At 41.2% G+C, this 11383-nt stretch overlaps 1 pseudogene; it reads right to left on the minus strand.

Annotated features, from left to right (window-relative positions):
* Nucleotides 1-7583: 7583 nt before the first annotated feature.
* LOC113248352 (heat shock cognate 71 kDa protein-like) lies at nucleotides 7584-9667 on the minus strand (annotated as a pseudogene).
* Nucleotides 9668-11383: the final 1716 nt, after the last annotated feature.

Consider the following 11383-nt stretch of genomic DNA (forward strand, 5'->3'; position numbering starts at 1 on the left):
TCTAGTCCTGTTGATCTGCTCTACTGTACATCTGGTTTCTGCTTGATTGATTTCAGCTTTAATTTTGGTCAACTGCTTCCTTGTGCGTGGATTAGGCCTGTCCCTCTGTTGCTGTTCCAGCTTCTTGAGGTGAGAATATAAAAACTGCAGTTTAGATTTTTCTATTCTTTTGAGTGAGGCTTGGATGGCTATGTATTCCCCCTTAGGACCGCCTTTGCAGTATCCCATAGGTTTTGGACTGTTGTATTTTCATTCTCATTGGTCTCCATAAATTGTTTAATTTGATTTTTGATTTCCTGGTTTATCGAGTCATTCCTGAGCAGGATGGTTCTTAGTCTCCAAGTGTTTGAGTTTCTTTCAAATTTTTCCTTGTGGTTGAGTTCCAATTTCAGAGCATTGTGGTCTGAGAATATGCAGGGGATAATTTCCATCTTTTGGTATCGGCTGAGACCTGTTTTGTGACCCAGAACATGGTCTATTCTTGAAAATGTTCCATGGGCATTAGAATAGAATGAGTATTCTTTGGTTCTGGGGTGTAGTGTTCTATTTATATCTAAGAGGTCCAACTCGGCGAGTATGGCATTCAAAGCCTTTGATTCTTTGCTTAGTTTTTTCCAGGGTGTTCTGTCTATTTCTGAGAGTTTTTGTGTTGAGGTCCCCTACTATTAATGTATTTTTATCTATATGTCTCTTTATTCTGGTTAAGAGCTGGCTTGTGTATCTTGCTGCTCCCCTGTTGGGGGCATATATATTTATAATTGTCATATCCACTTGTTGAATACTTCCTTTAAGAATAATATAGTGCCCTTCTGCATCTCTAACTATAGTCTGTAGTTTAAAATCCAGTTTATCTGATATGAGAATTGCTACCCCAGCTTTCTTTCGAGGTCCATTTGCGTGAAAGATGGTACTCAATCCCTTTACTCTCAGTCTGAATGCATCTTTGGGTTCGAAATGAGTCTCTTGTAGACAGCAAATGGATGGGTCATTTCTTTTTATCCAATCTGCAACCCTGGGGCGTTTAAAGCAAGAATTTAAGCCATTAATGTTAAGGCTGAGTACTGAGAGATATGCTTTTAATTCTGCCATGTTGTCAGTAAAGTCTTTGTTTGTATTGGCTGTGACTTTCTGTTCTATGTCACTCTTGGGGCCTTTTTACTTTTATAGAACCCCCCGTAATACCTCCTGTAGGGCTGGTTTCGTGGTTACGAAATTGGCTAGTGACTGTCGATTCTGAAATGTCTTTATTTCTCCATCAATTCTGAATGACAGCCTTGCTGGATAAAGGATCCTTGACTGCATGTTTTTCTCTGAAAGAGCTTTAAAAATGCTCCCCCAACCCTTTCTCTCATTCCAGGTCTGTGTAGACAGGTCTGACGTAATTCTGATGCCTTTGCCTTGGTACGTGAGAAATTTCTTTGCCCTGGCCACTTTCAATACTGTATCTTTGGATCTCATATTTGCGAGTTGCACTATGACGTGACGTGGTGTAGGTCTGTCATGGTTGAGCTTGGGAGGGGTCCTCTCTGCCTCTTGGACACGAATTTTTGTTTCCCTTGCTAGATTAGGGAAGTTTTCAGCTACAATTTGTTCAAATATCTCTTCTAGACCTCTGTTTTTCTCCACTTCCTCGGGGATGCCGATGATTCTAACATTGGATCATTTCGTTGAGTCAGTAATCTCCCGTAGCCAACATTCGTGGGCGTGGATTTTTTTAAGACCATCTTCTATTTTTATTTTTTCCTCTATTAACCCATCCTCCAATTCACTAACCCTTTCCTCTGCTTCCGTGACCCTGGCTGTCAGAGCCTCTAGTTTTGCGTGCATTTGGCTCATAGAATTTTTAATTTCTGTCAGATTCGCTCTCATTTCCGCCCTTAGGGATTCTATATTCTCAGTAACATTTTCCTGAATACTTTTTTCAAGTCTACTCATTATCTTGACCATTGTTACTCTGAATTCCATTTCTGATAATTTGGTTACATCCATATCCGTTACTTCTGTGGCAGAGGCCACTGACTCACTGTCTTTTCTTTGCTGGGGGGGGGCTTCTCCTTCTTGTCATTCTAATGAGGGTAGGTTGCGGGGTTGTCCAGAGCCCAAAATTATTGACTGGGTCCCAGGCCGTGCCCCTTGTTTTATAGGGATCTTAGAGATGTGGGCTTCTTCTTTAAAGATTTTATTTATTTATTTATCTGAGAGAGGGAGACAGACAGTCAGCAAGAACGGAACAGAAGCAGGGGAGTGAGAGAGGAAGAAGCAGGCTCCCAGCGGAGGAGCCCGGTGAGGGACTCCTTTCCGGAACACTGGGATCACGCCCTAAGCCGGAGACAGGCGCTCAATGACTGCGCCACCCAGGCGCCTCCGGTTGTGGGCTTCTTGATTTTTCAGCCTGCCTTCTGTGTTCTGGGGGAGGGGCCTGCCGCGCCCATACTCAGGCAACCCTGTTTGGTTAGAGTCTCCGTGTCCCCTGCGAGGGAGGATGGGGATGGGCACTCTCTGAGCCGGTATTTCCAGGCTTTTGTTCTCTGGTGGCTTTCCCTGGCGGCCGGCTATGCCTCTTCTGAGGGTCAGAGCAACAGAGGCTGCATTGTCACAGAACAGAGGTATTGCGGCCCGTTCTCCACTGATATTCTGGTCACTTTAACTCTATTACTGTTGGTGCTGCTCAACCCTGCAGCGTCCCGGGATTTGCGCACCAACCCAGCGTCCCTGCCCTCACTTCCAGGGCCAGCGCGTCTCTGTCCTTTGTGTTTCTAATGCCGCCAGCCACCGGCCGACCCGCACGCTCCCGGGTCTCCCGGTCTCAGTCTATGCCCGGTGAGCACACCTCGATTCCGGAGTTTCAGGAGAAGCCTGGTGGCGCGCGCACCCGGTTCAGGGTCTCAGTCTGCTGTTTCGCGGGTGCCGACCGCGAGTCTGCCCGCTCCCCCGAGCAGGTGGCCCGCCAGCCGCCAGCCGCCCCGCGCGCGATCCAGGAGCTCCCGGTCTCAGTCTGGATCCCGTGAGCACACCGGGATTCCGGTATTCCACGAGATGCCTGGTGGCACGCGTTCACGGCTCACCGGTCTCAGTCCGCTCTCTTGCGGGTGCCCTCTGTGAGTCCGCCCACTCCCCCGTGCAGGTGGCTGCCGTTTCCTGGCGCCCAAACGCGGCGGCTCCCTCCCCCTTCCGTTTATCTTCCGATATCTGTGCACGGTTTACAGCTCCCCTCTTGGTACCTCAATACTCAGCGCTGGAGATGTTCATTTGTAGAGATCCAGATGCATCATCCTGCGTCTCAGGCTGATTCCGTGGTTATTTAGGCTGGTCTGGTACCTATCCAGCTCGACTCGGGGGACCGGCTGAAAAAGGGGCCCCCTACTCCTCCGCCATCTTCACTCCCTCCCTCCTTTCTCTGATAATTAATTCATGTGAACATCTAATTGTATATTTATTAACCTTACAGATATTTTCTTCTGTGAAGTGTCTGTTCAAGTTCTTTGTTAATTTTGGTATTCAGTTTTATGTTTTCATTGATTGTTGTACATTTTTACATATTATATATTTTTAAGATTTTATTTATTTGAGAGTGAGAGCATGAGTTGCAGGAGGGGCACACGGAGAGGGAGAAGCGGACTCCCTGTTGATCAGGGAGCCCAACACTTGGGGCTCGATCCCAGGACTCTGGGATCATGACCTGAGCCAAAGGCAGATGCTTAACCAACTGAGACATCCAGGAGCACTCATATTTACATATTCTGAATAAAAGTTTTGTTAGATGTATTTATTGCAAACATTTTTTTCCTCAGTATATGCTTGTCTTTTTGCTTTTTTAATGGTGTATTTGACAAGTCAAATTTTAAATTTTAATGAAGTAAATTTTATTTTGTTTATTTATTTATTTATTTATTTTTTATAATGATTTTTTATTATATTATGTTAGTCACCATACAGTACATCCCCGGTTTTCGATGTAAGGCTCGATGATTCATTAGTTGTGTATAACACCCAGTGCACCATGCAATATGTGCCCTCCTTACTACCCATCACCGGTCTATCCCATTCCCCCACCCCCCTCCCCTCTGTAGCCCTCAGTTTGTTTCTCATAGTCCATAGTCCCTCATGTTTCATTCCCCTTTCTGATTACCTCCCCTTTCTTTATCCCTTTCTTCCCCTACTGATCATTCTAGTTCTTATGTTCCATAGATGAGAGAAATCATATGATAGTTGTCTTTCTCTGTTTGACTTATTTCACTAAGCATTATCTCCTCCAGTGCCGTCCATGTTGTAGCAAATGTTGAGAACTCATTCTTTCTGATTGCTGAGTAATATTCCATTGTATATATGGACCACAACTTCTTAATCCAGTTATCTGTTGAAGGGCATCTCGGTTCCTTCCATGATTTAGCTATTGTGGACATTGCTGCTATGAACATTGGGGTGCATATGGCCCTTCTCTTCACTACGTCTGTATCTTTGGGGTAAACACCCAGTAGTGCAATGGCTGGATCATAGGGTAGCTCAATTTTTAACTTTTTAAGGGACCTCCACACGGTTTTCCAGAGTGGCTGTACCAACTTGCATTCCCACCAACAATGATGAAGTAAATTTTATTTTTTCTTCTTTGATTAATGTTTTCCACACTTTTTCTAAGAAATTTTTGCCTACTCCCAAGACCATGAAGACATTTTCTTATGTCTATTTACAGAACTTTATGGTTTTAACTTACTCAAAGATAACTTTAAAGTTAACTTCTGAGGATGGTTGAAGTGTCAAAGTTAGTATTTTTTGACATGAATATCCAGAGACATGAACAGCTGCCATTTAGCCAGGTTGGGTGACCTTGGGCTTGGCGAAAATACAGAAGGGCTTAGAGGGAGGGTGGAAGTGAATTAGGGGTGCTAAATCTGAGTTCCACTCAGAAGATCCACTTAAATTTAACCAAATGGTGGATGCAGAAATCAAGCTTATTTTAAAATCAGTGGCAGAGCATCAGTGCCACGTTCGGAACCACTTGAAGCATGTGGCTGGGCACACCTACATGTCCTTACTCTTGGCCACTCCTAGTGCCTCCACCCCCAACTCAGGGTGCACATCCTGCTGCAGCACACACACCCTGCCCTATCCATCCTTCTAGGTTGGAATTGAAATCATGAAGTAGTGAGAATCTGCATCTAAATTACCAGATGAAAACAGCCATCTGGGGAAGGTGTGTTAGCCATGCAGCTGCATGTGTACATGGGGGCCAACGTGTGTGCATGCATGCATGTGGCTATGGGTACATATGTGCATGCACACATGAGGATGTGCATGCATGTGTGCATGTGCATGTGTGCTGTGTGTTCATGTGCACATGCACTCTCTAGAATGTGGATCTGGCCATAGTGTAGACTATACTCCCCGACAACTCCAGAACTCCTCTAGAAAAATGAACTATGTGTCCACCATGCATCCTCAAATTTGACATTTTCTTATGTATTTTATCTCCTCTTTTTTCAACAGTTTGTTTACTTTCCTTCATTTTATCTTTCAACTTTTTTGGGGGGTGGGGTGGGTGGGAAACTTCATTTAGAAACAAATCTCGAGTTCCTTCCTTCCGTTCCTCCTTCCCTTCCTCTTCCTGTCTTCCTTTCTTTCTTTCTGTCTGCCTTTCTCTCTCTCTCTTCCTTTCTAGCTCACTCTCTTTCTCCCTCCCTCCCTTTCCATCCATCTTCCTTCCTCCCTCCTTCCCTTCCTCCCTTCTTTCCCTCCCTCCTTCTTTCTTTCCTCCTTCCTTTTGTTTATCTTACTTCTTTAATAGCCTGTTGCTGTTTTATGAGATGAATATCATTCCAAACCTCACCAAGGATACTATACTTCTTGTTTTATATGTTAATTTATTTTTCACTTCTTGAATTACATTTCCTCCACTGTCAGTTTTTGTTACTTTTCTTTCAGCCAGTCACTTATTTAGCAAATGTTCATTGAACATTTTCTACTGCAACCATGGTTTTCTGTCCCTTGGGGTACATCAGTGGTCTTTCCTTAAATGTCTGGTTTCCTTGGTTGTCATGTTTCATTCATATTTAAGAGTGTAAGCCTGGTTGGAAGTATGTGCACAGAAATAGGGATTGTCCACAGAAGGCCTTTACCTTGAAATGAGCTGGTTGGGGCTCAGTCAGCTTTATTGGGTGGAGAAGACAGCAGGGCCAGGTCATTGCATGCTTTTCTCAGGCCTTCTAACAGCTTCATAGGCACTCTAGTGCTGCCCCAGATTGTTCAAATTCTTTATATTCTTTATATTCTTTTCACCTTTCTGCCTGGAGAGAGCAGGTCTGTCTACTGAGACTCCTGTGTGTCTCTGTTGTTTATGGGTGGTGGTGTGGTGATGAGAACCTCTACTCCACACACAGAACTTAATTCTCTATTTTCCCTCCGTTAGACCTATAGCCACCAAATCCAAGACCTTTTGGTGTTGAGCAGGGCAGACTGGCACAATTTAGCAGTTCCATGTCTCTCCCAAGCTGTGAACATTCTTCTATCTTCCCTCTGTCTTGAACTTAGTTAAATTCTCTCTTTTTGCCAGTGTCTTCTTGCATCTTCTTACTTTGTTATCGTTTAAATGAAATCTTGAGAAGGAAAAGATATAAATGCATTTACTCATTCTACTATTTGAAACTAAAAGTCTGATTGGGATTTTCTGAATATGTGGGTTAAGTGGAGGAGAACCAATATTTTCATAATGTAGAGTTTTCCAGTCAAAATCATAGTATGACTTTCTGTTTGTTCAGATTATTTAATATTTGGTACATTTTTAAAAATTATCTTGATAGATGTATGAGGTTTGTTTTTCACATGTCTTTGTTTTTGCTTGTGTGAATGGGGAATATTTTTTTCTAGAGAAATTTATTATTGGTTTGTGCTGTTGCATCATAATTTTTATTATTAGTTTTTGATAATTTTGATTTAACCTCTTTAATTAAACTCATGTTCATTCATTAATTTTTCAACTGAATACCTTGTATGTTTAAAATAAACTGCCTACTATCTGCAAAAAAAAAGAGACAGTTTTGATTTTTCCTTTCTGATATTAAATTTTGGTTAGTTGCCTGGATATATTAGCAAGAGTTTTCAGTACAATAAGAATTATTAGCAATGAATGAATGAGTAGAAGGACAAATTCTTATCTTAAAACTGTCTCATGGGAATGCCCTGATATTTGGTCACTAATTATGATGTTTCCTTAGATTTCTTGGAGAAATTGTTTATAAGTTTATTCCTGGCTTACCTGCAGTTTAGGGTTTGTTGTTCTTTTCAGAAATGTAGGTTGAATTTTGGTAGTTATTTTTCACCCTCCATCATATGCTTGTGTTTTCTCTTTTTATTTTTTTTTTCAATTTTAAATACAGTTTTATTTAAGACATTACATTCCACTTACAATACAGTGCTTTTAAGTGCAATGTGTATTTCCTTTCCCTGTGCACATACATCATATTAAAATATCAACAATGTCCAGTTTTTTACTATAGCAGCTCAACTTTAAAACTTCCATGGAATTTGCTACAAATTTGGGTCCTTCAAATGTTTTGTGTGGAGAATGTTAGACCTATTCTCAGGTTGGTTTATTCAACCTTTTCAGTGGTGGGCCCAGAAGAGGCACCACCAGATGGAGGAGCTTCACCACCAGGGAAGTTCCCAGGCATCCTTCCTGACATGCCTCCTGCACTCTGGTATAGCTTGGTGATACTGGGGCTTCAGACTTTCTCCAGCTCTTTCTGCTCATGTTCAAATTCTTCCTTCTCTGCAGTCTGTCAAGTCAGTTGATGATTTCATTACACTTGTCAAGAAGCTTTTGATTGCCTTCATTGTTTTTTTGCCCTGAAGTTTTTCATCTTCAACATCTGCTTTTATGTTGGATGCATAAGATTCAAGTGAATTCTTGGAAGGCACCTTGTCCCACTGCTTCTCATTTTCAAGTTTGTAGTTCTCAGTTTCCTCAACCATCGCTCAATGTCTTCCTTGCTCAAGTGACGCTTGTCATTAGTGATGGTAATCTTGTTCTCTTTTCCTGAACTCTTATCCACAGCAGAGACCTTGAGAATGGAGTTAGAATAAATATCAAAGTGACTTCAATCTGAGAAATGCCTTGCTAAGTAGGTTGTTTTCCTTGGTCATGCCATGCTCACCTTCATAAACCTGATGAGCACACCAGGCTGGCTGTCAGAATGGGTAGTGAAGGTTTGCATCTGTTTGGTAGGAATGGTAGTATTGTACTGGATAAAGACAGTCATGACTCCTCCAGCAGTTTCAAAGCCGAGAGAAAATGAAGTGACATCCAACAGCAGCAAGTCTTGAACATTTTCAGATTTGTCTCCAGAAAGGATGGTGCCTGGATAGCTGCACCATTAGCAATAGCCTCATAAGGGTTGATGCTCTTATTTAGTTCCTTTTCACTGAAGAAGTCTTACAGAAGTTTCTGATCTTAGCAATATGGGTAGAACCACCCACCAGGACAACACTGTGGATTTGACATTTGTATAGCTTGGCATCCTGAAGGGCTTTCTCTATCGGGTACAGGGTGCCATGGCACAGGTCAGCATTTAATTCTTCAAATTGGTCGTGAGTAATGAGGTATAGAAGTTGATTCCTTCATACAGAGAATCAATCTCAATACTGGCCTGGGTGCTGGAAGAAAGTGTATGCTTAGCATGTTCACAAGCAAACAGTACAGAGGTGTTGGACTGCCTTCTTGTTCTCTCAATGTCCTTCTTCTGGTGCACTTGAACTCTGCAATAGAATGGTTGATCATTAAGTCATCAAAGTCTTCTCCACCTAAGTTTGTATATCCAGGTGTAGATTTGACCTCAAAGATCCCATCTTTTTTTTTAAGATTTTATTTTTTTATTTGACAGAGACAGACAGCAAGAGAGGGAACACAAGCAAAGGGAGTGTGAGAGGGAGAAGCAGGCCTCCCACTAAGCAGGGAGCCTGATGCGGGGCTCGATCCCAGGACCCTGGGATCATGACCTAAGCCAAAGGCAGACGCTTAATGGCTGAGCCACCCAGGTGCCCCAAGATCCCATCTTTAATAGTGAAGATTGACACATCAAAAGTGCCACATCCTAAGTCAAAAATCAACACATTCCTTTCAGCTCCAACTTTTTGTCTAACTCATAAGCAACAGAAGCAGCAGTTGGCTCAGTGGTGATTCTAAGTACATTTAGACTGCAATAATTCCAGCATCTTTGGTAGGCGGATGCTGAGAGTCATTAAAGTAAGCAGGTACTATGACAACTACATTGGTAGTAGTCTTCCCAAGGTAAGCCTCTGTGATTTCCTTCATCTTTGTCAAAACCATAGGGGACACCTCTGGATAGAAACTTTTTGTTTCTCCCTTGTATTCTACTTAAACTTTGGGTCTGCCATCATCACTCACACTATGAAGGGCCAAAGCTTCATATCAGATTGGACAACAGCATTGTCAAATCTACATCCATTCCGGCATTTGGCATCAAAACCTGTGTTGGTGGGGTTCATTGCAACGTGGTTCTTTGCAGTATCACTGATCAAGTGTTCAGTTTCAAAGGAGACATAACTTGGGGTGGTTCAGTTTCCCTCATCATTGGCAATTATTTTCACTTTCCTGTGCTGGAAAACACCCACATGAGTAGGTGGTGCCAAAATCAATGCCAACCGCAGGTCCTTTAGACAGTTGCTTCCATGTTCCATGCATGACTGCATGCTCAGCTTACAAAGAAACAGCAATCTGGAGAGCTAGTGCTGTGTTCAGTGAGTATCTTTTCTTTTTAATTTGCTGAATTGTACTTCTAGCCTATCTTTACAGTATCTTCAAAGTTAAATATTTAAATTTAGTCTTTCTTCTCAATCTTATTGGATCCCAATTGCTAATTTCATTTTCTTGATCTTCACAGAACCAGATTTTGGTTTTATTGATCAAATAGTATTATTTTTCTATTATTTGTTTTTTACTTTATTAAATTATGCTTGTTTACCTTTGAATAATTTATTAGTTTCTGGTGTGTCTTAGTTATTTTACTTTTGGTCTTCTTGTTTTCCCCTGGGTATTCCTTTAAGGAAGCTTGCAGGTTCTGACCTTCCCAACAGGACCTAACGAGGGAGCCCCAGGCTTTCTCACCAGATTTGGGGCAGAAGGCAAAAGGGGGGGGGGAAGCAGCACCATTTGGAAGCTGTCATCGCAGAGTTGGGCTCCTTAGTATACATGTGTAGATATTTATGTCTCAGGGATAAATGCCAAGTAGGGCAGTTGTTTATTATGTTTAGTTTTTTTAAGACGCTAAATATAAACTTTTTCAGAGTAGCTATAACATTTCAAATTCCAACCAACAGTATATGAGAAATATAGTTTCCTCACAGCCTCACCAGTATTTGTTATTGCCACTATGTTTTATTTTGACTGTTCTAATGGATGTTTACTGACATGTCATTGTGATCTTAATTTGCATTTCCCTAATGGTTAATGAGGTTGAACATCTTTTCCTGTGCTTATTTGTCATCTGAATATTCCCTTTAGTGAAATGTCTTTATGTATTTTTTGCCCATTTTCTAATTGGATAGGTTGTTTCTTTAATGTTGAGTTTTTTCATATATTTTCAATCTAAATCCTTTGCCAGATATGTGCTTTGCAAATATTCTCACCTAGTCTGTAGCTGGTCTTTTTATCCTTTTAGTGACATTGTTCACAGTGGAAAAGTTTTAATTTTGAAGAAGTACAATTATTTGATATGAACAAAGACATCCCTATTTATTTTGATTTTGTTTGTATTTTTCACCAAGATTTTATAATTTTCAGGATACAAGTCCTGCCTATGTTTTGATAGACTTACACCTAAATATTTCTTTCTTTTTTAAATCAAGTATAAATTATATTTTAAATTTTAGTTTCAATATGTTAATTTCAAATTTAAAAAATATAGTCAAAGTCTTAAAAGTTTTTATTTAAATTCCAGTTAGTTTTAGTTTCAGGTGCACAATGCAGTAATTCAACATTTCCATTTTTCACCCAGTGCTCACCAGAGCAAGTGCACTCCTTAATCCCCATCACCTATTTCACCCATCCCTCACCCACCTCCCCTGTGGTAACCATCAGTGTGTTTTCTATAGTTAAGAGTTTGTTTCTTCATTTGCATCTCTCTTTTTTCCCCTTTGCTTGTTTCATTTCTTAAATTCCACATATGAGGAAAATCATATGGTATTTGTATTTCTCTGACTTATTTCCCATTGTACGGAACCACAAAAGACCCTGAATAGCCAAAGCAATCTTGAAAAGGAAAAACAAAGATGAAGCATCACAATTCCAGACTTCAAGTAATATTACGAAGCTGTAACTATCAAAACAGTATGGTAGTGGCACAAAAAACAGACACATAGATCAATAGAACAG

The sequence above is a fragment of the Ursus arctos genome, unplaced genomic scaffold, assembly GCF_023065955.2.
Source record: "Ursus arctos isolate Adak ecotype North America unplaced genomic scaffold, UrsArc2.0 scaffold_1, whole genome shotgun sequence".
Taxonomy (NCBI): Eukaryota; Metazoa; Chordata; class Mammalia; order Carnivora; family Ursidae; genus Ursus; species Ursus arctos.